At 53.7% G+C, this 26,500-nt stretch overlaps 1 protein-coding gene and 1 long non-coding RNA gene across 7 annotated transcripts in view; one reads left to right on the top strand and one right to left on the bottom strand.

Moving 5' to 3' along the window:
• LOC119567620 (natural cytotoxicity triggering receptor 3-like) overlaps positions 1–26,500 on the top strand; it is an 82,475-nt gene that overhangs the window by 34,058 nt on the left and 21,917 nt on the right. The gene's annotated exons all lie outside the window — the stretch shown is intronic.
• Positions 14,705–16,293, bottom strand: LOC122462842. The gene is made up of 4 exons (XR_006285680.1): positions 16,237–16,293; positions 15,754–15,876; positions 15,180–15,259; positions 14,705–14,742 (listed from the first exon to the last, which is right to left on the bottom strand). It is a non-coding gene; the product is annotated as an uncharacterized LOC122462842 (long non-coding RNA).

Here is a 26,500-nt window from a genome sequence, read left to right as displayed (position 1 = left end):
ATAACCTGTGTGTGTCATCACACGGGGGTCTCATCAGCGGCACCGGGGTGTCAGAAATGGGCCTAAATAATTCCGCCATGGGGTTTAGGGCGGAAGAGGGAAAACTCTCTTTTGGTTCAGCTGATCGAGACTGAAATCTTGTCTCCATCCCAGGATACACCAGGTTGTGTCTTCCTCCTCAGACTCACTCTCAGATGTGCAGAATAGGGGTAAGTTAGCTGCAGGGGGTGCGCTGTCTGTGTTGGATGGCGGCTTTGGTCTAGCACCTCTGTTCTGCCCGGCTGCCCTGTCGTGGCCCATCTCATAAGGGATGCTTACCAATTCCCCCACAGGGAGCAAAAGGTTTCTATGCACCGTCTTTATTTGCCCTGGACCGTCTTCGGGTTTGATCTTGTAGACCGGCAGATCTCCCAGCTTTTCCATCACCAGGTAAGGTATTGTCTTCCATCTGTCAGCTATCTTGTGTTTGCCAGCAATACTCAAATTTCGCAGCAGGACTCTGTCCCCCGGCTGGAGCTCCTGCGAACGCACTCTAGCATCATATCGATGTTTGCTGCGGTCTGCGTTCTTCCGAGCCGCAGCGGTAGCTAAGCGATAAGCATCCCGCAGCTTTTCTCTTAGTCGGGATACATATTGCTGGTGAGTTTCATAGCTATCTCCATCCTCTGATACACCAAAGCACAAGTCTATGGGTAATCTTGGTTCTCGCCCAAACATCAAGAGATATGGGGTGACTCCCGTAGCATCGTTCTTTGTGGCATTGTAGGCATGCACCAGAAATGCGACATGCTGGCTCCAGGCAGCCTTCTGCTCTGGTCGCAAAGTTCCCAACATATCTAATAGGGTTCGGTTGAACCTCTCTGGCTGAGGATCACCTTGGGGGTGATAAGGCCTTGTCCTAGACTTTTTAATTCCTGCTATCTTCAGCACCTCCTTCAGAAGGTGAATCTCAAAATCCCGCCCCTGATCAGAGTGTATCCGAGCCGGGAATCCATAGACTGAGAAATATTTGTCCCACAATACTCGAGCGACGGTGGTGGCCCTCTGATCACGTGTGGGATATGCCTGTGCATACCGTGTAAAATGGTCAGTCACTACTAGAATGTTCCCAACATTCCTCTTGTCTACCTCTGAAGACAAGAAATCAATGCACACCAGCTCCAAAGGGTTGTTGCTGGTGATGTTCTTGAGATATGCAGCCCTCGTGGGCAGAGTTTTCCTTTGAACACATCGAGCGCAAGTCTCACATTTCCTGCGAATATCTTCAGCCATTCGGGGCCAATAGAACCTACTACGAATAAGTTCCAGGGTCTTCTCCATCCCTAAATGCCCAAAGTCATCACGCAGGGCCCTCATGGCCGGGGCTCTGTACTTTTTTGGCAGTACTGGTTGTGCTCGTTGTTTTTGTAAAGGGGCGGTGGTCATTCGGTGTAGCACTCCCTGAATCAGTTTTAGTTTAGTCCATTCTCTCAATAGTAGTTTACCCTCCGGGTTAGGTGGGACAACCGCAGCTGGGCTTCGCCCCTCCCTTTTGGCAAGTAGTGTTTCACGAATGTCAATATCTTGCCGCTGGGCTTCTTGCCAGTCAGCCGCATTGAGCATGGGCAAATTTCTCAGTGATGGCCCATTTTAAGGCCAAGAATTCCAGCTTGTGGGTGGGATAGCGAGTTTCCCTATCAGACAATCCTCGGCTGGCAAAGGCATGGGATTGGGCCAGAGGGACAGCTAGCGCTGGCCACAGTGTCTAGGGTCTCGGAGTGGGAAGTTCCTTGGAGAATTCCACCGGGTGGGAGACTCAGCTGTGAAGGGAGGGGGTGGGCAGCAGCATCTCATCAACCCAAGATTGGAATAACTGAAGTAAAGTTCCTTTTACACGGAGCCTCAGCTCTTTGGAACCTCTGCAAACGCTTTAGCCATGTTGGAGTAGCCTTGGATGGCAGTGGGAGGGCTCAGGTGTGCAAATGTTTGCAGGATGGGCGCTCAGGGCCGTCCCTGACGCCGGGCAAAGTGGATGTGAAGTGCCACTGTCTGGATTTGGGAGCCTGCCTGCACACCGAACTCACTAGGTGCTGGGTGCATGACTGCAAGGCGCTGGGCTGGGGAAAATCAGCCCCGGGTGGTTATTTCGAGGAGAAAACCAGAGCCACTTCTGGGGTCTTTCAGCTTCTAATGCCCTTTCCCTTCTGCAGCTGGATTTCAGAGTATGATAAAATCCCTCTCGATGCCAAGTCAGTGCCATAAATCACTGGACTGGGTGCAGGAATCAGTAGGCGACGTTCTCTGGCCTGGGTTATGCCAGGGCTCCGACTAAATTATTGTTCCCAAAACTTTTAAAAGCTGAGCCCCCTCCTTAAGGCAAAGAAACCAATTGTGCCCCTCACCCGTCAGCAATTGTTAGCAACCCCACCCCCCATTTTCATGGATACATCTTCAAACCCCACCCTTCCCACCATGGCTAGCCCTTCCCCACGCTTCAGGAGACGCTGGAGTAGATGATCCTAACCGTCCCCTCTAACCTTAAGACCTGAGGGACCCCATCCTGGAGCATCTTAAAAATCCCAGTTCCCAGACTCTGGAACAGGGGCTGCTTTGCCGAGCTCACCTTTCTCCCTCCGTCAGGTTGGCCGATGGGGATGATGAGCCTGGAGATCTCCTTCCCGCTGCTCTGAGTGGTGCCCATGTGCGCACGACCCAACTCAGCTCTTACTGTATCCCAGGAACGTCTTCATCTTCTGGGATCCTCATGGCAGCAGTGGGATGCTTTAACGGACTCCCTTAGTCATGGGGCCTTTCTCTCTCTTTTGTTTCAGAGCCAGCGTCCTGGAATCGTCTCATGGTGCGTGGAGTGGTGGCAGTGGTGGGGGTGCTGGTCTCACTATACCGATGTGGGTTTTGGAAAGGTAGAGGGAAAGTGTTTGCCTACCCGCGACTCGTCTTCAGGAAGCTGCTGACTCATCCCTCCCAGCAGCCTGGAAGTCCGCAGGATTCACAGGAATCTGAGCTCCCCGCAGTGTGTGCCAGGGACGGGGCCCAGGCCCAGGGAACCAGAAACAGGAATCGAGACCCAGCCCTGGAGAATGGGGAAGGAGACCTGCTAATGGAGGACAGACGCTTCACCCAGGAACCCAGAGAAAGGGACCCATTAGGTGGGGACACGGGTGTGGCCCAGGAAACTGGAGTCGCATTGCCAATCCTCCAGGGTGACCGGGAGTCTGCAGGAATTCAAGATTAATTTTTAATGAAAGATTATGGCATGTGATAAAATCTTCAGGAATCCGTCCAGTTAAAATTGGCAACCCTAAACCGGAGTGGCGGGGAGGGACCCATTAAATGGAGACAGACTTGGGCTGGGGAACCAGCTAGAAGAGCTGATCCCTCTTACGGTGCCCCTCAATGGTGGGGACTAGACTGGGCGAAACTTTTCATCTAAACCAATTTTAGGTGAAAAATGCAGATTCAGCAGTTTGCGAATTCGTATCCGGTCTGCTGAATTGTTCACGTCCAGCCCCTCCCCCAAGTTCTTAACAAGTCGAAGCATTTCGTTTAGACACTTTCTAAACAAACCATTTTGATTTTTCAGCTTGAAACAATTTTTTGTTTAAAAATGTCCTTCAGTTTTATTTTAAAAATTCAAAAAGTTACAAGCCTTGAAATGTCCCTGGGTCTTTTTTTTTTTTTTTTTTAAAGATTTTTGGTTCATCAAAATTTGTAAAAATTTTAGTTTTGTTCAACCTGAAACCAGTTTTTTTCCATCTCTTTTTTTGGACTTGCCAGCGACCAAAAAATTCTGTTTGCCCAGCCCCAGGGGCGGGTGAGAATTTTAGCGGTTATATTGTGGGTCTCTGAGTCTCGTTGTTGCTCAAAGTTTTCTTACTGTAACAAATTAATTTGGGATGAGGGCAGAATGGGCAAAAGCTTCCTAAAAGTGGGTGGGCTGCTGGCAGCCAAACTGTGGCCTAGCCCCTGTGCCACCCCTTCTCCTCGAGGTCCTGCCCCCTCAAACCGCCCCTTTCCCTGGGCCCCCCCTCACACCGTCTTTCTCTCTGAGCTCCCACTTCACGCTGCCCCTTGCCCCCAAACACACTCCCTTCTCTCCCCACTCATCCAGTCGCTCACACTTATGGCCAGTAAAAAGTGGTGGGCCCTGGTCTCCCCTGTTCTGGCACCCCTGGATGAGAGTGGGAGAGGATGAAGAACTCCTTTCAAATATAACTCCCCCCCCTCCTCAAAAAAGCACAATTTTCAAAAAGCAACTCCCCCCCCCACCATAGTCTTCAAACTTATTTGCAAATGCTTTTAATGATCAAATTTTTGTTTAGTTTTGGTGGGAAAAACTCCACGTTCTCTCTCAAGTGGGCAGAGAAATCCAAAATGTTTTTTTTAAAAAGGGAACTTTTTTCAAATGATCAATGTAATCCAAAGTGGTATTTTTAGTTCAAAGGTTGCATTGTGAGTGTAAAACCATTCTGAACCAGCTCTATTACTGAATAACAAGATGAGTTTATTTTTCATGGTGTATTGTTTGGGCCAGGTTCCAAGTGATATTTCAGTTTTTGCACCGCTCTTGTCTTCTTGCGTCGGCACCTCTCATAAACTGTGGCCTTAATCTCGGCCCTGGAAACACTTACGTGCATGTTTAACTTTAATGACTGCTGTGAATAATTCCATTTCAATGGGACAACTCTGAGGTCGGGTTTACGCTACGGCCCTATATCAGTGTAACTACGTCACTCATTGATTTAATTTTCTTTCTTTTATATGTGAAAGTTCTTGAGAGCTTAAAGCAGGTAAAATACATGAACAGGTTCGGACAGTCCAAGTTTGTCAGTGCAAAGTGACAGCAGAGATGTGGTATCTGCTAGTTTTCCATAAGTCTCTCAGGGTTTCCCAGGATAACTTTGGGGATCTCTGTCTTGCATCGGAAATGTTCCCTGAAAGTGTCCAAACAGCTCAGAGATCCAGAACCATTCCCTGGATCCATTCTTAGAGCTGTCTTCCCCGGAAAGCAGTCTGGCAAGTGTTCCTGTCAGCTCTTTGCTAAGTTATCTGCCAAAACACGAGAGTTTTCAGGTGCTTAAGTAGCCCCTGGAATCATGGTGAAATTATCCTCCCCTCCACCATCAGAATTTGAAATGGTGCCCCTGAGCGCACGGGACCCTACTGTGCTCCCCCAGAGGAGCTGCATTGACAGGCAACTCTGCCAGTTCTCTGCATGCCTCTGCCAGTGACCCCCATGCCTCTCCATTTCCTTGGCCACATGTATCCTGTCCCCATGCTGGCGGCTAATCCAGACAAAGAGGGAAAGAGCTCACCACTGCGACCACCTGAGGGAGGTGTTGGGGTGAGGTCAGCTGGTCAAAGCAGGCAATAGGGACAGAATCGGAGACTTGAAGCTCCTCGAGTGACCTCTGACCTTTCCAGACCTGCCCTTCAATCAGACACAGCGATTGTAAAGTTGAATGTGATAGTAACTAGACCCATTTTAAACCCTTCACCACACAAGACAAAGCCCGTAGGATTCATCATTAATGATTTATTTCTCCTCCCCTGGATTCCTGCAGCCACCAGCCACCTTGGAGCTTTCCCTCGTCTCTCCCAGGCTGGGCTCACTTGATGGCAGGAGCTCAGCGGAGGGTCCAGCTTTGCTCTTTCGCTTCCATTCTTCCCGTCTTTGGGCGGCTGCATTTGCAACTGAGCAGCCTGATGGAAACACGGAGTCCTCTGTCTCGGCAGGCAGGCCCAGCCGCCAAAGCCAAAGGCTCCCTGAGAACAGGGGCAGGTTCGCCCGAACTCTCAGGAGTGGAGGCTGGGCCCAGAGGGTCGGGTTACCATATTTGAACTTTCCAAAAAGAGGACACTCCGGGGGGGAGGGGGGGAGTTGTAGCCCTGCCCCCTATCTACTCCCTCCCACTTCCTGCCCCCTGACTGCCCCCCACAGAACCGCCAACCCATCCAACCCCCCCTGCTCCTAGCCCCCTGATCGCCCCCTCCCAGGACCCCGTCCTCTATCTAAGCCTTCCTTCTCCCTGTCTCCAACTGCCCCTTCCTTAGACCCCCCCCACCCTAACTGCCCCCCTAGAACTTCCCCCCCTACCTGTCCCCTGACTGCCCCGCCCCCTATCCGCACCCCCGCCCCCTGACAGAGCCCCGGGTCTCCCACACCTATCCAAGCACTCCCTGTCCCCTGACTGCCCCCACAGAACCCCCGACCCATCTAATCCCCCCTGCTCCCTGCCCCGACTTCCCCCCTGAACCTCCGCCCCATCCAATCCCCCCCGCTCCCTGTCCCTTGTCTCCCCCGACCCCTCTCCATATGCCCACCCCCTGACAGGCTCCCCGCAGAACCCCTGACCTATCCAACCCCTCCTGCTCCCTGTCCCCTGACTGTCCCTTGGGACCCCATGCCCCTTCTCCAGCCCCCCGGCCCCCATACCCTGCTGCTCAGAGCAGTGTGTCTGGGGTGCGGAGCCAGACACAGTGCCGCGCTCCCCCGCAGAGCACGCAGCTCCCCCCCCGTCCCCAGAGTGCTGCATTGGGAGGGAAATCCCGGCCCTTTGGAGAGTTTTACAAATTCCTCCCGGAGGGCGATTGAAAACCCCCAAAGCCGGACATGTCCGGGAAAATCCGGACGCATGGTAACCCGACCACAGGGACTCCAGGATCTGCAGCTGCTGCCACCTCTTTGGTGAATCCTCCGACTCATCCCCAACTAGCTCTTCCCCATTCTGCCAGCCGGCCCCACGGTCTGACCATGCAGGAGACCAGAAACCCTTTGGGACAGCAGGAGAGTCTCCTCAATGCCGCACTCTTTGCATGGCTTCCCGCGGTCACCGGGAAACACGACTCCCCTGCCCCAGGAGTCTCTCAAGGAGCTGCCGGCGCAGTCACTGGGCACCCACTCGTAATGGTCTCGGGCAGTGGCATTGCAGGGGGAGCTGAGCAGACCGTCCCTTCCGTGACTTCCTGAATTGCTGCCAGGACGGATTCTCCTCTGCGCTAGGGAGAGTCCCCGAGGAAAAGCAGCCGTGGTAGGGGAGGGGGCAAGACAAGCTCTCCCCCGGAGCCCCTGAATAGCAGGCAAGCAGGACTCTGGGAGCCAAGGGATCGGTGTGTCTTGCTGGGAGAGCAGGGCTGGAGAGCAGGAAAGGGCACTGGAGGAATTGTCGAAAAGTCAGTGTCATGGCCGGGTCATGGGCAGCCAGGCCTAGTGGTCAGAGGCGGAGTCCACACTCACAAGGCAGGAGTCGAGAGTCAGCTGGGTCAGGATGCTGGAAGAGCAGAAGCAAAAGACCAAATTGTGCTCAGCACCTCAAGTCAGATGAGTCACCCCGAGTCCGCATGCCAGGAAATCAAGCCTGGGGAGCGGGAGCAGGAACAGCCAACACACGGTCCAGAGCCGGGGAGGAGCTCGGGTGTTCAGACAGCTCCTTGTTCCTGCTGCTGGTTTACGGAGGTCCCGGGGGCCGATTAGCTGCTCTGGGACTCTGCCAATGGGCCTCAGGGATGGAGCCTCAAACTGGGTCTGGACTTCGTCAGTCCTAGGTAAGCAGTTTTTCGTAGGCTTCCAGGTGGCGTGCTGGAGGGCGGCTGCTCCCAGGAACCCTGGAGACCTGGGTTAATGACCCGGGGGTCATGACAGTGACTGATCTCTCCCCGCTCAAACCTCCTCCACGAAACAGTCTCCAGGGTCCCGGACGCATCTTCTGGGAATAAAAAACCACAGTTATGAGGACAAATAGGCTATGGAACAGGAGCCCCCTCTTTGTTGCAACAGCCCCAAGTGCCCGGAAGAGTGGACGGTTCTTACCTCCAGGAGATGCCTGGGATCTTCCATCTAAGCCTCTTTGGGACCCTGTTTCTTGGTCTGACAGGACGAGATCATCTGTCCCCCCTGCTCCCTGCGCTGGGCTGGCTCAGCACACATCTGGGTAAGAGGCTGGGCCAGAGAGATGTTACAGTCAGGGTCCAGGCAGCCCAGAAGGAGAACAGAGGGTCTGAAACCAGAAGGCGAAGCCATCAAATCAGCGGATTGGACAGAGACGTTTTGTACCCTACAGGGACATCAAAGAAGGTCTGTTAGGAAAGCTGAGATGTTAGTCTGGAAACTGCCAAGGCAAAGATTGTGACTTGTTAAGATTCAGTTTTAGTCACTACAAAGTGTGTTGTGTTTTGTTTCTCTGTTTGAAATTTGTCTCTTTCTCTTGCTTAGTGTCACTTAAATCTCCTCTTTGTTACTGTGCTTCCCAAAGCACCTCAGCGTTGTGTGTTCGAGTGAAGTGTGAGTCTCCAGCCTACCCAAGAGGCTGAGCTGTGCCCTGTCTCTCTGAAGGTAGCGAATAATTTCTGAGCGGTGCTGGGCCCAGAGTCCAAGGGCAGTTCACCAGACATCTCGTGTGAAGCCCAAAGAGAACAAAGGGGCAGGAGAGATTCAGGCCCCACTGACCCATGGGAACTTCCCACAGACGAGGCTACACAGGGCTCCAGACACAGCCAGCAGGATCCCTCCCACAAGCTGGGCCATGTCCTTCCCCTCCCAGCCCCACAGCTTCCTCCCCACCCCAGCCTCAGGAACCCCTCCCACCCCCCTGCTCTCCCCACCCACTCTCCAATACCAGGCTGTTTCCAGAATGGAAGCAGGTGCGTCCCAGAGTTCACTCACCGCTAGATGCTGGCCAGGCCTCGTGTCGCCGCTTTCTTGCTGGGCGAGCAACCCCGCTGATACTCACTCTCGCAGTTTGTTGGCTGGGAACTCAGCCCCCCAACCAGGTGACTGGCCTTTACTCCACTCCAGGTCAGAGCTGAAGGTTCGCTTGTCCTGCTGCGGGAGGTGGAGCTGGAGAGCGGAGATGTTATGTGAATGAGACTGCATGATGGAGTTGGAGACTGAGGGACGGGAGCCTCCTCCCAGAAATGCTCCCAGGAGAACAGGTTTGAGGAGATCTCTGGGGAGCCTCTTGCTAGGAAAAGAACAAGGGTGGCACATTGATGTAGATGTCTCTGTCCCAGGGATGGGGGAAGCTCCCAGCCAGGCTATGCAGCAGGGATCCCATTTCTCCCCCAAGAGACCCATATGCCCAAAGAAGTCAATGGCTCTTACCTCCATGAGGGAGCGGGGTCTTCCCTCTCAGCCTCTTTGAGAACTACCACTGCTTGGTTTCCTCGGACAAGGGACCTGCCCCCACTGCTCCCTGAGGTGGTTCAGCTTCTGACTGCAGCCATCTGGGAGGCTGTCACACACCCCAGGGCCGAGAAGACACGGGGGGAGGAGGCTCCTCTTCATGTCAGACTCTGAGAGCCCAGAGAAGGGCCAAAGGAAGAATAAAGGGCCAGAGATGAAGCTAGCCCTGAGCCTCTGTCCCATCCTCACCTCCTCAAATGTGGAGCTTCCTGAGTTTCAGTTGGGCAGACGGTCCGTAGCCCTGACCCAAAGGTCCTTCTGCGCCATATGGGGCAGGAAGATCTCTGCCTGGGAGCACGGGGAATGGGAAGGGGGTGAGATCAAGGAAAGAGGGGAGGGGTATGGGTGTGAGGGAAAGAGCTCCTGCCCCAGATGAAGGAATGTGGGGGGCCGAGGGAAGGACCCAGCTCCACAGAGAGGGGAGAGAGTTTCTGTGAGTGCCAGGGGCCTCCATTTCCGCTTCCACTAGCCCCCATTTACAGTGAGACAGAGCAGTACCTGCAGCTGGGAGCGGGACTTGCTGAACAGGGAGGGGAACCTTTCAGAGCATCAGACAAGCCACAGCCCTTGCAGCGCCTCGGGCATCTGGTGCAAGTGCCTGATGATGTGCAGCTGGCCCATGACCTTGGCTGTGACATCCTCGTGCTGCAGGGGAACGAGAACATGTCAGAGACGGAGACGCTCCCCAGGAATCAGGGAGGATTAAGGGCACCTGGAACCAGCACCATCATTTCCACCCAGCGGCTGCTCATGTCTGAGTGGTGGATTCACCCTCCTGACCCCCAGGATGGAGGCTTGCTGTCCTCTCTAGTGACCTCCAGTCCAACCCCCCTCCTTGTCGGGTGAGCTCCTGCCACCTCCCCATCCGTGCCCCGACAGCTGTTCCACCTCCAACCCACCTGGGGACACCGCTCACGTTCGGAGAATCCTCTCCTCCACCCCCACCTCCATCCCCACCCAGGTAGGGCAGGGAGGGGGCTCTAGCAGGGTGGCGGGGGGCGGGAGGGATTCTGGCAGCAGTGAAGTGGGATGGGGAGAGGTTGAGACCTTTCCCCAAGTCACCCCAGTGACAAAAGCCGAAGCCACAGGATGGCAGCCCTGGTGAAGGGGGCAGGTCAGCAGCCCCTGCTGACTGAATCCTCCCAATGGCTCGAGAGCGGGTCCAGCCCTACCAGCAGCGAGACCAGCTTCCCACGCCCATGTGCCTCAGCCCTTCCTGCTCAGTCGCCATCTCCAGCCAGTCCTTGGCCTCCCAGGCTGCCAGGGATGGGAGCAACTCTCGATGGTGGCTAGGGTGACATGGACACTAGGCCATGGGGAAATGGGTGCAGCTCTGTGGGGCAGGAAAGGTTCCCAGAGGGCACTTAGGGGACTCTCCTGTCCTTCCCAGGAGTGATAGCAGAGCACCACATCCTAAGAAGAGAAGTCCATGAAGTCCAGAAGTCCCCACTAGGCTCCTTGCTACCAGGCCAGCGAATGGCGATGGGATGGGAATGAGGCCCTGGGCCCCACCCCAAGCTCCTGAGTCGATTGCAGCTGCTTACCGTGACCCCCATCAGTTGCTGGGCTTCCCCCAGGAGGGAGTAGACGAGCACCAGCCCAGCCTGGCTGACTCGTAGCAGGGGGTCGTGGATGGCCAGCACTCCTGTCTGCAGAAAGGATCTTTTTTGCCCGTCGGAGAAGAATTTACCAAAGACCTAGAACCAAGAGGACACGAGGCTCGAGCAGATTGCCCAGAGCCAGCCTCCAAGTCCTGGCCGTACAATGGCATCACCATCTAGTGCCCCAAAGGGCGGGGAAGAGAGCTGCTGTGGCCAAGGCAGTTCATTCCCCAGGAGGCTTTCAGGGTCCCAGGGCTCAGGGAAGCCCCTTTATTAAAGGTGCAGGCTGAGGGACCAAAGCCTCCAGTGGCTCTTTTGGGAGGGCAATTTAATGGCAGGGCCAGGATGGGCTGGAAATGGATCTCTAATGTGTGTGAGCAGGCCCACTCTGCTGTGCAGGGCACAGAGACGACAGGGGACCCTGTGTTGCTCCCAGCAGAGAGATCTCCTGCATCTCAGCGGCTAGAGGAGTGTGTGTGTGTTGTGGGGGGGACGAGGGGATTGGAGCTGACAGACCAAAGGTCTCTTCCCCGCCAGCTTAGTGATTTCTCTCATCCCTGGGAATGGCCTCTGCAGCTCCTTGGTTTCCTCAAGGGGAATCCAACCTGCAGCCTGACAAGGACAAGGAGACTCATGGCCCAGTCCCCATCCCAGACACTCCTCGGAGACTTTTCTTCCGCTGCAGCAATTCAGCTTGTGGGAGGCGGGACAAGCTCACACAGTCTCTCTCACGGGGCGTCTGTGGAGCAGCGTTCTGCAGATGCCCTTGTCGATCCAGGAGCCACTCCAAGGCCTCCTCCGTGATGTTGTGGAAATCACCCATTTCACCTTTGACTCCAGTCTGGGGGCACTGTGTTACGGTGTGTTCGAAGGTTTGGATATTCTCACCACAGTTGTGAGACGGGGGCAGGGGGGAGTGTCTTTGATTATGTACTTGTGCAGCAAGGAGCCGCAACTTGGGTCAGTGACAATGTGCTTCTTTGGAACAGTGGCTGAGGTCCAGAGACTCTGCCATTCCCTGGCCGGGTCTGGAGACATGAGGGGGGCGCATGTGGTCCATATTGGCTCTGGAGCTCACTGTGTCCCTTACCCAGTTCCCAGTTTGGGGCATTCTGCTTCCTGACCGGCAATGGAATTGGGCAAAGCCCACCTCCTTTCTCTGCTTCTACAGGGTGCAGGGAATTAAACAAGGGTCTGATCAAGCAATCGTGACTGACTGACCCAGTGCTCTCCTCTCAGACACTTGGGGATCAGCCAGGGGGACAAGGAGCAGAGAGACACCCAGAGCCATAATCCTATATTAACTCACCCACCCGGGGATCCTCCTTATGCCACGTAGCAATGCAGCCATGTAAGACACTCAAATCACGGCAACTCGCGAGGTTCCAATGTGGGACCTTTAGCACCAGCCTGTCCCACGGGTTGCTGGTTGAGGAACTCTGAACTGGAAATAAGGAGTGGGCTCTTTTCCTGTCTCCAGGAGGCATCCACTGCAGGGGACCCAGCCAGCCCCACTCCCTGAGCTGTGTCAGGCCCTGGCACAGTGCCCTTACCTCCCCAACTCTGGCTGTATTTTTGTAGCCCAACAGTCTTCTGTCCTGGTGCCAGTCATAGCACCAGAGATCTTCGGCGTCATGTATGGTCAGCCCTGGAAGAGAGAGAGAGAGAGACTTTTCTCCTTCTGGTTCCAGTTTCTGTGCCCTTCCAATCCCATTGGTGGCTCCACAGTGGAGTGGAGAAGAACAGAGGCAGAGAGAGACTTGTCCTCCAGCTGGGGTCAGTCGGAGAGAAATGGTCTGGGGTCCCATTCTCCACCTGTGGTCACTCTCAGTCCCCTATTGGGTTCCGTGTCCCAGCTGGGTTCCTTACCCCTCTGTCGGAGCAGCAGCTGGTAGAGCCGGTAAGTCCCCTCCCTGGCCTGCCGGCTGATGTCCTTGTCCGGATCGCTGACAAATAGAGCCAGCTGGGCCACATGGTGCCCCATCCTGGGGAACTCGGCTGAGATCTAATGGAAGGGAGAGGAGAGGGGACTCCATCAGCATGTTCCTCTCAGCTCCCTGTCCCCCCTGGGCCAGAGGGCTCCTTCCCCTTAGCCCCTCTGCAGGAGATGCTGGGGGAGAGGAGCTTGAGATCGAGCCTTCATTTGCTCTGCTGCCAAGGGAGCCCGGAGCTGCTTTGGGATGCCAAGCAGGGGCTGGAGCATGGGCCCCTTAAAGGCCCAGGGACAGCACTGAACCAGGACAAGAAGAACTTGACTCAAGCCGAGCTCAGTCCCTGCTCTGACCCTGCCTCCCCATGAAGAACCCTCCTAAGCCACAGCCCCGGCAGCAGCAGATCCTGCAGCCCGCCGGAGCCAGCCCGCCTCCGCCGGGAGCCAGCAAGCTGGGGTCGGACCTCACTTACGTCAAACTCAGGGAGGGTGACTGTGTATCTCAGCAGGGCTGTGCTGCTCCTGATGGCCCTGGCTCGCTCCTGGGACACCCTGGACACGACCCAGAAGTTGACATGCTGTGGGGAAAGGAGGCAGGTGAGACTCAAGTGGCCAGGTGCACCTGCTTTGCAAATGAGCCCCCCACGCCCCCAGCCCCAGGGGCCTGAGACATTCTGCGCAGGGGGGAATATCTCAGGCCTTGATGGCAGAGCTTTAGAAGGGGATTCTTTCCCCCAGGACGCAGCTTGTACCCTGCAGGTCACAACTTGTCAGCGTCTCTCTAGATTGGGACAATGTTCGGGGTCGGGGCCGGTCCCCTCCTCCCAGAACTCCTGATTCCTGAACAGTTCACCAGAAAGGAGACTGAACCCTCGGCCCCTCCCTGCTACGCAAATCCTTCTGGGGGTGTAGGGAGTGACTGAAAGCACAATCCCCCCAGGAATTTCAGAGCAGATCAGAGGGAAGGGCTGATTCCCTGGGGTCCTCCTGTTTCTCTAGGAAGGAGCGTGTGCCTCTTCTCTGAGAACCATCTCCCGAATCTCATGGGGTGTGTGTGTTGGAGGGGTGGGGGAAGGGTGGGTTTTCAGACTCTCACTCCCCAAGACAGCCAGGAGCCCTGTGGTTCGTGCTCAGCAGAACCAGAGCTCTGACTTGAAGTCCCAGCTCCTTCCTCTGTCCCTCAAGAAGGAAGGACCTGACACTGCATTGCACTGACCTCCCCAACCAAGGACGGCCCACTGGGGACCCAGTTAGGAGGACAGAGTAGAAAATGGATCTTCCAGTCTCTCCTTACCAGTCCCCCAAAGAGTTAAGGTGAAATGGGGCTCACCTCCAAGATGAAATGGAGCCTGTCTGTGTCTGGGGACTCTGCCAGCAGATTCCCCAGCATGGCATCCAGGACCTCTGGGATGACTTTGTGCAGAGCCTGCAAAGCATGGGTCAGAGTTAGGGAACCTGGGCCTACACGTGCCACAGGATGGGAAGAGGGGTCTCTGGGAAGCACTGGGGAGACTCCCAAACACATCTCCTGGCCTCTCTCCTTCACATCCCACTGCAGGCAATTCGCAAGAATTGATGACCCCTGGACCTTTGATCCATGAGCTTAGCAGGTCTCTGCAGAAGGCCTTGTAGGCAGAAGAGTATGAAACAGCCAAGTTGCTATGGATGATAGCTGGGCTTCTGGGCAAAACACGGCTTATGGAAGAAAGAAAGAAAGAAAGAAAGAATGAAAGAAAGAAAGAAAGAAAGAAAGAAAGAAAGCAATTCCCCATGGAAGGTAATCTCTTCCCTGCTGGAGGGAAGGATCCAACCCTGCAGCTTGTTCCATCTCCGCTACCCCACCCCTAAATCTGGAGCTCCAGCGAATCAAGGGAGCAGGACCAAGGACCACTCTGGAAGAGGAGGAGGATGGAGGAGGAGGATGTACCTGGATGCCGGTGGTGTCCCTCTCCGTGCCCAGGGTGAAGACGGAGTGAAGGGCAGATCGCAAGAGGTGGGTCTCCACGTCTGGCTCCAGAGCAGGTTTCATGGTGCTGGCAAGAGAGAGGAGCTGGTATTAGACTGTGCAGTACGGGGGTGGGACTGTCGCCAACACGGACACCAACCCACAGGGATATAGGCACAGGCTGGCGAGAATGGAAACTGAGGCACTGAGCTCGGGAATGACAAGGCCAAGGCGTCCCAGACAGACAGTGGCAGGACAGGAATAGCTCCTGTTCCCTGGAGCCTGCTGCCCCTCCTGTATCTGAGCCCGGGAGGGAGCCCCTCCCCAAGGCCCCTGTCATGTTATGGGAGTGAAAAGAAGAGCCCTGCCAGGAGAGAGTGACCCTTCCCACCCCACCATCTCTGCCAGAGGCGCCACTCTTGGGAGGTGACCTGGGAGGGACAGTGACGGTGACTCCCAGCCTTGGGCGGGAGCAGCACTGGGGTGAGGGGAGCCGGCGGGGCGGGGTGTGGGGCTTCTCAGTACCAGAGGTTGCCCACTGCAGCCAGGGAGTGGGCGAGGACGGCGCTGGGTGACGAGTCGTCGGGAAGCTCCTCGATGAGCTCCTGTGAGACGCGAAGGAGACAAAGGAGCGTGTGAGATTCAGGCCCGACTGACACCTCCCAGTGAGGAGATGACACAGCCAGTGCCCCACATGGCCAGCAGGATCCCCCACCACCTCCCGCTCCCCCGATTCCTTCCTGCCCATCCGACTTGTCCCCCTTCCCGGATTCCTGCCCAGCTCACTCCCAATCCCCTTCTCTCCTCCTCCCTGTCAAAACTGCCCCCATTCAGCCCCATCCCGACGACCGAGCTGGGACCATGTGATTCCTTGTCCCCCGCTCTCAGCTGCCCTCCAGCCCCACAATTCCCCCCTGCCCACTACCCACCAATCTCAGAATTTCTCCCTTCTCTTCTCCCCAGTCTTCAGCCCCAGCAATCCCTGCCCTCTGCTGCCCCCTCCAACACCACCCAGCCCCCACCCATTAGCCTGGCCATACCCCTGCCAATCCCATGTCTCTCTCCTCCCGCCAGCTGCCGTATGGCGTGTCTCACTCACCACGATCCTCTTCACCACGGCCGCCTTGCAGCAGCGCGGCTCCAGCGTGTCCTCCCCTCTCTCCCGTGCAGCCAGACATGCGGGGTAGATGGCCTGAAGGAACAGGAGCTGCTGCCCCTCATCCTGTACCCACCAGGAGTGGGGTATAGCGAGAGAGAACCTGTTAGCGAGGGACCTTCCTGCCCCACCCACACCAGCTCCAGGGCTCAGGCCTCAATGGGGGATTGTGGGGACCCGCCTATTCTCCAAATCCCCCACCGCTCCTACACAAGCAGGATCAGGAACCGGGACAGTGCCTGTGGGGGGAGACGACCTCGGCTCTTGTGGGACAAACACCCCCATCTTGGGGGTCCCACATCATGGATGTAATAGGGCCCCATTAGGGGTGGTGGATCAGGAGGGACAAGACCCTCGGCAGGGGGTGGGGATGCTGGGAAGGGACAGGGCAATCTTGGTTCCAGCCCAGGTGGGGAACATTTGTACCTTATGTCTGCACTGGAGCTGCTCTCGGATGACCTTGAGAGCAGCTTCATCTTTGGCCACGTCCACCCCTTCCTCCTGCTCCGAATCCAGGGGGCTCCCTGCACCAGGGAGGGAAGGACACGGGCATGGTGAGCAGAGCAGGATTCAAGACCCCCCTTCCCACCTCAGGCACCCAGGGCAGATGGGGCCCCAAACCTCCCTCTCAGGGATGCCTTCAGCCCCCAACAGCTGCAGAAGCCCAGAGCAGAGCCCCCGTCCCCTGCCCAGGACTCCAGGGGAGGTGCCTGTTCCCCCCGCCCGGAGCAGCCAGGACCAAGGGGGCAGCAGCTCTTCACGCCCCCACCCCCAGGTCCCCGTGCGGAAGGGGCAGCTGTGTGACGGCTGCTGCTGTCCGTGGGGTTCGCGGGGCTCAGGCCAGACACCTGGGCTGGGGACCCCCCCCCCCGTATCCCTGGGAGAGCGTCTGGGCCCAGGGGGTTCACATCCCGTCCTCAGCCCTCCCGGCGCCCAGCCTGGCTCCTCACCTGGAGCAAAGCAGTGGCGCCCGTCGGCCTGGCTGCTGCCAGAGGCCCCGGTGCTGCCGCTGTCCCAGGCTGAGCTGCCGGTGCTGGGACAGGGACCTTCCCCCTCCTGGCCGGCGGGGGCTGGAAGGGCCTCAGAGACCGGGCAGGGCGAGGCCTCCTGATGGGAACGAGGGCTGGGCTCCTGGGGCCGCTGCTGCCCACACAACCAGCCCCAGAGCCACCCTGCCCGGCGCCCCTCCTGGGCTGGGTCCTGTCTGCCAAACCGCAGCCTGGGCCAGCTCCACCGGGGCCTGGTCGGGGCCGCTCCCAGCTCGGCGCCTGCGCCGGGAGCCGGGTTCCTTCTCCAGAAGGCCGGGCACTTCCGCCGTCTGGCCTGGACGGGAGCTGCTTCCCCGCCAGCGGGGACGCAGGAGATGCTCTGCCCCTCGGGAAGACAGGAGCTGCTTCCCTCAGGCTCTGGGGTCACCTGCAGAGCCTTCCTCCGCAACATCCGCAGCAGCCTGGCCATCCTGGAACCGAGCGGGGAGCGGGGTGAGTCTGGGCTCAAGGCAGCCTTTCACTCCTGAGCCTTTTCCGTCCCTCCTCCTCCCTGCTCCCACCACAGCCGCCCCCTCTGCCCCCACAGGAGTGCAGGGAGTGCCATCTACACACACGGGCAGGAGTTCATTGCGTGATCCGCTCCCAACGTTCCCCCTCGTAATCCCTGCTGCTGCAATAGCCAGGAAGTCTCATCCTTTTCCAGCAATGGGGTCAGTCCCAAAGACCATCGGTTCCTCTGGACAAGCAGCCCCCTCCTGTCGTCCCAGGCCACTCTCCCGCCCAGGGTAGAGAAGGAAGAGAAGCCAGGAGTCCCGACTTCTCCTGGGAAACCATTCCCCACGTCAAAGTCACAAAGACCCTAGGCACAGGAAGACCAGGGCCCTCCTCGTTCCCCATTGGTTTCCTTGCTCAGCAGCTCACAGGGTCTGGCCCAGCTCAGAGACTCTCAGCCTGGGGAACAGTGTCCCACAAGGGAAGGGCTGGGAGCCCCATTGCTGGAACCTTTCCAGACACACTGGAGACAGCTCTGGAGAAGCCCCTGCCCGGTCTAAGAGTGAGGGGCTCTTGGGGGCTGTTTGCAAATGAAATCCCCCTTTGGAGATATCCTCTCCCCCTGTTTCTGCCTCTCCCCACACAGACAGGGGAAGCCACCGAGGAACCCAAATGCCACTCACTTGCTCTCAGTGATGGTATGATGGATGGCGGATATTCAGGGTCAGCAGACGTCCCTCGCCCTCCTCCTCACTCCCCAAGCCCAAGGCAGGCTGGGGAGGGTGGTGACCTCAGGAGTTACCCTGCCCAGCCAGCAGGCAGGGTGATGACACGAGGGCGATCGACTGGCTGTGAAAACAAGAGTCTGTCTTATTGCCAAGGGACGGAGAGACTCAGCCAGCAGCAGAGGGGTGCAGAACACGCCCTAGGGCGGAGGTGACAGCGCCTCCAGGATCCTGACATCCCAGCACTTCCAGAGCCCAGGAAATAAGGTGTGAACATTTTCATGGAAACCGTTTTCTGGCAGAAAACCCATTCAGGCAAAACCACTTTGTTTCTTGAAATCATAACAAGTAAGATGAAAATTCTTTGCAAAAATATTTGTTTGCAAAAGAAGAGCATCTCCTGTTTGTCACAGCGCATTAAACTGTCTCGTCGTACACAAAGGGGAGACACGACGCTCTGGAAAATTAGACGAGATGCTTCAGTCTGAGCTAAGTAGTTGCTGCTCTTCACAATTTCAAAGGAATAAAATGCAAATCAAATCGAATCTTAGGTCATAATCTGCTATGGCTCAGTGTGATAGGACACCCCCGAGTCTGCACTGCTCCGAGTGACACTCTTCAGTGGATCCCCAGCATCCACCCATGGCTAGGTAGGTGGGAGAGGATTGTTATTCGTCCTTGAGAGAAGGAGAAACGAAGGCTGAAAAAGGAGCAGGGACTTGTCTTAGCTGATGCAGCCAGTCAGTAGCAGAGTTGCTCTCAAATGAGCTACAGACCAACAATTGTTCATAGTAATTATTCAGCAAGTATTTCAGAAGAATTGGAATGTTTGAGAGGATCATGAACTGCCCCGAGACAATGAATGGAGAGCAGCATCCACATTGGTCAAACATCTAACTGGTTGTGACTTATTTGCTTGGTCATAAAAGAGAACAACAAAGACCAGAGTTTCCTCCCTGTCAATAGCCCCCTCCTCAGCCAATCAAGGTTGAGACTTTGAGGGGTGGGAGGCTAAGGGGTCTCACCAAATAGCCCAAAGAATGGCCCTGGTCACCACCGAGGGGATCACTCTCGGAGCACTAGTCCAGTCTCACCTGTCTGTGAGGGCCTCCCACAACCCCCACCCCCACCCCTGGTCCCCAATCCACCCACAGAGCTCCTGGTGGTGGGAGGAGAGCAGAGGAAAAGGACAAAGGAAGCAAGAAGAGAAAGGTAGGAGGGACAGAAGAAAAGGGAAAACAAAAAGGAGAAATCCCCATGTCCCCAGTCATTCTAAGGGACAAAGTCCTAGGTCGGAAATAAAATGCTGCCCCCACAATCTAGTGTTTTCCTTTCCTAAAAATCAGCCGGCACCTGATGGATCAGGCTGAACAGGTTCCAAACCTCTCCGAGGCTCTTACCTTCTCTACGGGGACGTCTGTTTTGGAGCAAAACCACGAAAAGAAAAGGAGAAAACTCCGAAGAGGGTCCTCCTTGCGCTCAGGAACGTGCAAGTGAATGCTCTCTCAGTCCTCCAGGAGAGACCTCGAGAAGGAGACGTGCTGAAGCAAAGCCACAGGGATCTCCGAGGTGGCCCCTGTCCTGCACCCCTGTCCTGCCTGGCTGATGTCAAGATCTCTCTGTGAGGTCATCGCCTCCCCCCCACCTTTGTCCAATAGGCTGAGGTCCTGCCAAAGGCCCTTGTGATGTCACTGCCACACCCACCCCTCCCTTGCAGTGCTGATGTCCTGCCCCTGTCCAGCCACATTGGATGTTTGAGCTGCTTCCCCTGGATCATCCCACGCAATGACTCTTCATTGTGGGGATGACACCGACCACACAGTAGAACACAGAGGCTCTTCCCCAGGCCGCAATTAGCTTTTCACAAGTTAGTCGACTTTATGGCCAGAAGGAACCGTTAGAGCATTTAATCTGATCCCCTGCGTATCCTAAGGCCTCCTGTATATCAGAAGAGCTGGGCTTTTCTTTTACTCAAACATTTTCCAGAAAGGCATCTAGTCTTTATTCGAAGAGATCAAGAGATGGAGAAGCCATCATTTCTCTTGGTACTTTGTGCCAAGGACGAACCACCCTCTGACAAATCTGGGTCTTATTGTCATTATACTTTTTCTGATTTCTGCTTCCATCCATGGGGTCTTGTCATGCCTTTCTCTGTGACATAAAAGAGCCCTTTTATACGCAACATTTTCTCTCCATGAAGTCAAGCAACTCACCTCTCATTTGTCTTTTGTATCTACTAAACAGATTGAGCTTTTTCAATGTCTCATTAGATGGCATCATCTCCATCACTCAATTTCGAATATTTCTGTACCCTCTCCAATTGTTTTAACATAATATTCAAAATGTGGACACAAGAACTGGATTCAACATCCCAACATCAGTCTCACCAATACTGTTTCACTTCCCTTTCCATCCTCACTACTCTATCCATGCAAGAATGGCTTTAACCTTTTTTACCCCAGTTTCACATTGACAGACCATGCTGAGCAGCTCGTCCACTATGGCCCCGAAATCCTTTTCAGGGTCACTGCTTTCCAGCGGATTGTCCCCCATTCTGTAGGGTGCCGCCTGACTCCTTTGTTACTGGACGTATGGGGTTGCATTTGGCTTTATTAAAGCCTAATTATTTAGTAAGTATTTTAGAAGAACTAGCCCATTAGAGAGAGAATCATGAATTACTCAAAGACAATGAATGGAGAAAAGCGGCAAGAGCAATCAAATACATGTTTGGTTATGGCCGATTTCCTTGGTCTTAAAAGAGGGTAACAAGGACCTGAGCCTCCTCCCTCACAGTAGCCCCAAGCTCCCCCAATCAGCATTGAGCCTCTGAGAAGCAGAAAGCTGAGAGTTCTCACCAGATGTCCCGGGTCACCACCGGAGGGAGTCACTCTTAGAGCACCATTCCAGCCACATGTCTTTGGGAGGGCCTCCCGCAATGAGAGTTGGAGTGCAACCCCCCATCCCCAACTCCACATGCACAGACAGGTCCTGGTGGTGAAAGGAAAGCAGGGGAAAAGGACAAAGATGCAAGAGAAGACGAGAAAGGAGGGAGAGACAGGAAAAGGGAAAACAAAAAGGAGAAATCCCAATGTCCCCAGTCATTCTAAGGGACAAAGTCCTAGGTTGGAAATAAAATGCTGCCCCCACAATCTAGTGTTTTCCTTTCCTAAAAATCAGCCGGCACCTGATGGATCAGACTGAACAGGTTCCAAACCTCTCCGAGGCTCTTACCTTCTGTACGGGACGTCTGTTTTCGAGCAAAATCACGAAAAGAAAAGGAGAAAACTCCGAAGAGGGTCCTCCTTGCGCTCACGAACGTGCAAGTGAATGCTCTCTCAGTCCTCCAGGAGAGACCTCGAGAAGGAGACGTACTGAAGCAAAGCCACAGGGATCTCCGAGGTGGCCCCTGTCCTGCACCCCTGTCCTGCCTGGCTGATGTCAAGATCTCTCTGTGAGGTCATCGCCTCCCCCCCACCTTTGTCCAATAGGCTGAGGTCCTGCCAAAGGCCCTTGTGATGTCACTGCCACACCCACCCCTCCCCTGCAGTGCTGATGTCCTGCCCCTGTCCAGCCACATTGGATGTTTGAGCTGTTTCCCCTGGACCACCCCACGCAATGAGCGTTCATTGTAGGCTCAAGCCGAACACAGTAAAACATCAGAGGCTTCTCCCCATGCAAAGCTCAGTTTTTCATAAATTAGCAGACTTTATGGACAGAAGAGACAATTAGAGCGTGTCTTCTGACCCCCTGCATATCACATGCTTTCTGTAGAGCATAGTAGCTAGTTTTTGACTATACACGTTCCAGAAAGGCATCTAGTCTTCATTAGAAGACATCAAGAGGTGGGGAATTCCCACCACTTCCCTTTCTAGTTTGTTCCTTTGGTGATTCATCCTCACGGTTGAATATGTGTGCCCTCTTTCTCATATGAATCGGTCTCTTTTGAGTTTCCAGCCACTGGGTCTTGTTATGCTTTTCTCTGCTAGATCAATGAGCCCTTTAAGACCCGATAGTTTCTCTCCATGAAGTCACTTCAACACTTCAATGACGTCACCTCCCGATCTTTTTTATCATCGAAACAGGCTGAGCTCTTTCAATAGCTCACTCGCAGGCATTTTTCTCCAGCCCTCAAAACGTTTCATTGCTTTTTGCTGCCCCATCTCCAATATTTCCAAATCTTTTTTCAAAGGTGGACGCCAAAACTGGATGCAGTATTCCGTGATCAGTCTTCCTCATGGTGTGTCACCTCCCTATGCGCCTCCCTGCTCTTTTCATCCATCTAATGATGGCTTTAGCCCCGTTCACCACAGCATCACCCTGGGGGCTCTTGTTGAATGGCTTGCCCAGCATGGCCCCGAAATCCTCTTCACAGTCAGTGCTTTCCTGGAGACACTTCCCCATTCTGTAGGTGTGGCCTGCATGCTTTGTCGCTAGCGATAGGACCCTTCCTTTGGTTCTTTTCAAACTGGTTTTCTTTGAATGGGTCCAGCTTCTCAAGGGATCCGATTGCTCTGTGTCACTGCCCTGTCCTCATCATTCATTACCACTCTGCTAGTATTTTATCACCCACCAATGTTCGCAGCAGTACCTAACGTGGATTTCTTGGATTTAATGTATGAGTGCAGGGGACTGGACTAGATGACCTCTCGAGGTCCCTTCGAGTCCTATGATTCTGTGATTATAGAACCTAGAGCTTTATAAAACCAATTAATAATAATTCCGGTCTCCATCTTCCTGAAACCAGCTTTACAGGTTAGTTACTATATGGGGAGGGTTTTGGAATGGGCAGGTGAAAGGGTAAAACTTCCACGCCCGTCTCCCATTTGGGACTCCCCTCCCATCATTCCAGGCAACACCGTACCGCTTTCTAATATGAAACCATTGGCAACAATGGGGCCCAAAGTCCTCTTCCAAAGGGATTTGAAGCCCATCTCATCGTCATTCGTGCCTTTCTCTAAGCACTACCTCCCCAACTACACTAGAACCAAATTTCCCCCCATATTCTAACCTCTGATTATATTCTCAACCTTTGCAGAGCGGGGAATAAAAGCCAGGTGTCCTGACTCCCAGGCCCTGCTTACCACTGGACCATACTGCCCTCCCAAAACAGGGAATAGAACCAAGGGAATAGAAGTCCCAGGGCCCCCCTGCTCTAACCACTACCACTAGGTAATGTTTCCTCTCTACAAGGGAATGGGATAGTGCTCAGTAGTACAGTTTTTTGTGACGTTTATCAGTGAACTAGTTTCCTACCTTCTCCTTCTCAAGAATCAGGGATCAACGTACCACAAAGAGGAGCATTAGTTAGTGACATCAAGAAAAGTGTGAGTCGTTCCAGCCGAAAGCACCAGACTGTGTCCCCCATTGAGTTTAATGCTGGAGCAGGGTGGAATGCAGCCACAGCTAAACCACAAGAAACAGCTCAGGAGATTATATGTTACTGCAGAAAGCAATCAGAGTGGTTTCTTTTCAATGGGGCAGTAAATACTGTGTAACATTGCTACCTAGAGAAAATGTGTAGGACTGCTTTTGAAATACATTACACCCAATACTTTCCTCTCTCGTTTCCCCTGGAGAAAGGAGATCATTTAAGAGGGAGATGGGGAGGACTCGAATATGCAGGCCCAGGCCTCTTCAGTGCAGACACCCAGAGATACTAACCATGCCAGCCTCTGTGGAGTGGAGAACAATATCTAGCTCTTCTACAGTGGTTTTCATCTCTAGATCTCAATGCTCTTTACACAATTGTGCTGGTGATGGGCAGCCATGTGTTCCATGGGGACAACTGAGGTATTGACATGCCCAGCATCTAGGTGCTGAATGACTTCCAGGCAACGTTCACCATCCTTAAGTCACTTCAGCATGTGAACGCCAAGGAGAGAGACGGCAGCCAAGGGGTTAAAACTAGGTGGAATTCAAAAGGGAGGGGCATTGAGGGCAGAGAGCGGGCCAACAGGTGGAAAAGATGGTCTGTGGCTCGGATGCAAGCCTGGACCCTGGGTTCAATGCAGTGTTCTGCCCCAGACCTCCTGTGTGACTTTGCACAAGCCATCTAGGGCTGAATGCTCAAAAGGAACACGGCACCTAAGGGCCAGGTTTGGCACCCCTGCAATGCACAAACCCCATCATTCTGTTTGAAGTCCGTTGTTCTTTGCAAATGGTTAGTGGCCATTTCCGCTCTGCCCCCGCCTGTCTGAATTAGGGTTCAGAGTATCCTGTGTTGGGCCTGAGACCACATCCTCTGTTGCTGAAGCCTCCACTGATTATCACAATAATAGGTATGGTACTGCCCTGGGCATCTGTGGGAGAGTAAAGGTTTCTGGGAGGTTAGCAACGGCTCCTTCAGAGGAGAAGCTGAAGATAAGAGAGGGGAAGTCAGCCCACTGGTGATGGCAGGTAACAGAGGGGAAGGGGGAAATGGGTTTCTGTTCAATATCAGTATATTTAGGTGGGGAGGGGAACAGAGAGGGACCAGAGGTCTCTACACAGCGTGCAGGGAGCTGGAGGAAGCCATTACAGGTAGGTATATAAAAAAGCTGACCTTAACAAAGGAGGCTAGCTGTGTTGCTGGTTGGGTAATGGAAAATTACAGTAGAGTCATTGGAGCAACAAGAGGGAAATCAGTGGGGGAATCTCTTCGATATCTTAGATGTCTGTACACCAATGCAAGGAGTTTGGGGAATGAACAGAAGAACTGGAAGTATTGGAGTACATAAGCTAAATTATTACTTAATTGGAATCACTGAAACCTGGTGGGATAATGCTCATGACTGGAATATTAGTCTAGAGGGATATAGCTTGGCAAGGAAGGACAGACAAGGGGAAAAGGAGGAGGTGTGCCACTATACACCGAGAATAGAAGGAGGTCAGAAGAAGACTGGGTGAAGATAGAAGGGGAAAATTCAGGGGTGATGGCATTGTAGGAGTCTACCCCAGAAAGACGAGGTGGGTGAGGCATTTCTAGACCAAACAACAGAAATATCCAAAACACTCAACCTGGTAGTAATGGAGAACTTTAACTCCCCAGACATCTGTTGAAAAGTAACGTGGTAATACACAAAATGTCCTGTGAATTCTTGGAATGGATCGGGGATAACTGGTTTCAGAAGGTGGAGGAAGTAACCAAGAGGCAGCCATTTTAGAATCGATTGTGACTAACAGGGAGGAATTGGTTGCGAATCTGAAGGTTGAAGGCGATTGGGTGAAAGTGATCATGAAATGACATGATTTCATAATTCTAAGGAAAGGAAGGAATGAGAGCAGCAGAATATGGACAATGAACATCAAAGAAGCAGACTAAAACTCAGAATGGGTAGGTAAGCTCCCACAGGAAGAAAATCTAAAGGAAAAAGGCATTCAAGAGAGCTGGCAGTTTGTCAAAGAGAGACTATTAAAGTTATAACCGCAAACTTCTGTGTATGAAGGCAAGAATCATGAGAGGCCAATATGGCTCCATTGGGAGCTCTTTAATGACCTAAAAATCAAAAAGGAACCCTACACAAAGTGGAAACTTGTACAAATTGATAAGGAGGAGTACAAAAGAATGAGACAAGCATATAGGGAGAAAATCAGCAAGGCTAAGGCGTAAAATGAGTTACACCTAGCAAAGGACACAAAAGGCAATAGGAAAAGGTTCTATAACTACATTGGGAGCAAGAGAAAGATGAAGGAAAGTGTAGGTCCACTGCTTAGTGGGGAAGAAGTGCTAATAACTGATGACAACAAGAAGGCTGAGGTGTTTAATGCCCACTTTACTTCAGTCTTCACTAAAAGGGTTAATGGTGACCAGATATTTAACACAATTAATACTAACAACAAGGGGGAAGGAATACAAAATAGGAAAAGAACAGGTTAAAAATATTTAGATAAATTAGATATATTCATCATATAGCTGGTATGAGTTGGAGCAACGCTTGTGCGTGGCTCTAATATAATGCAGTAGGAAGAGCCTGCACAGGGCAGCAGCAAGCTAGCTGAAATGTGAGCTTGGAGCCATCTTTGCTCAGCACCCGCTGACCTGTGCTCTTTGCAGCTGGGCTGTATTCAAGGGCCTGGTCTGCTTAGCACTTTTACTCCTTCCACACCTCTCCAAACACAGGCAAACATTTTTAAGGTGAACATTGCAGATGTGGGTTGACAGAAACATTTTACAAATCCATGTCAACTTTGGCAAGGTATTTACATTGAAACAAACAAACAAAAAGAATTTGGGGGAGAAATGTCAAAACAACCCTTTTTTCTGCTCCCTGTTCCTCTTTATCCACCCCCACCCCTAATTCCTTCCTCAAACCCCCACCTATCCAACAACCTCCATACCTGCTGGTGCCCTCCCCAGGTCCCCAGTAGATCTACTCCCACCTGCCAGGCCACGTAATTGCAAGGAGAGCAGCAACAGAAAAAATAATTCCCTGCTTCTAGGAATTGCTGATCATTAGAATCATAGAATTATAGAATCATAGAATATCAGGGTCGGAAGGGACCTCA

This window comes from Chelonia mydas, chromosome 14, assembly GCF_015237465.2.
Source record: "Chelonia mydas isolate rCheMyd1 chromosome 14, rCheMyd1.pri.v2, whole genome shotgun sequence".
Taxonomy (NCBI): Eukaryota; Metazoa; Chordata; order Testudines; family Cheloniidae; genus Chelonia; species Chelonia mydas.
Note: the sequence above shows the minus strand (reverse complement) of the source record. Positions and strands in the feature narration are given on the sequence as shown.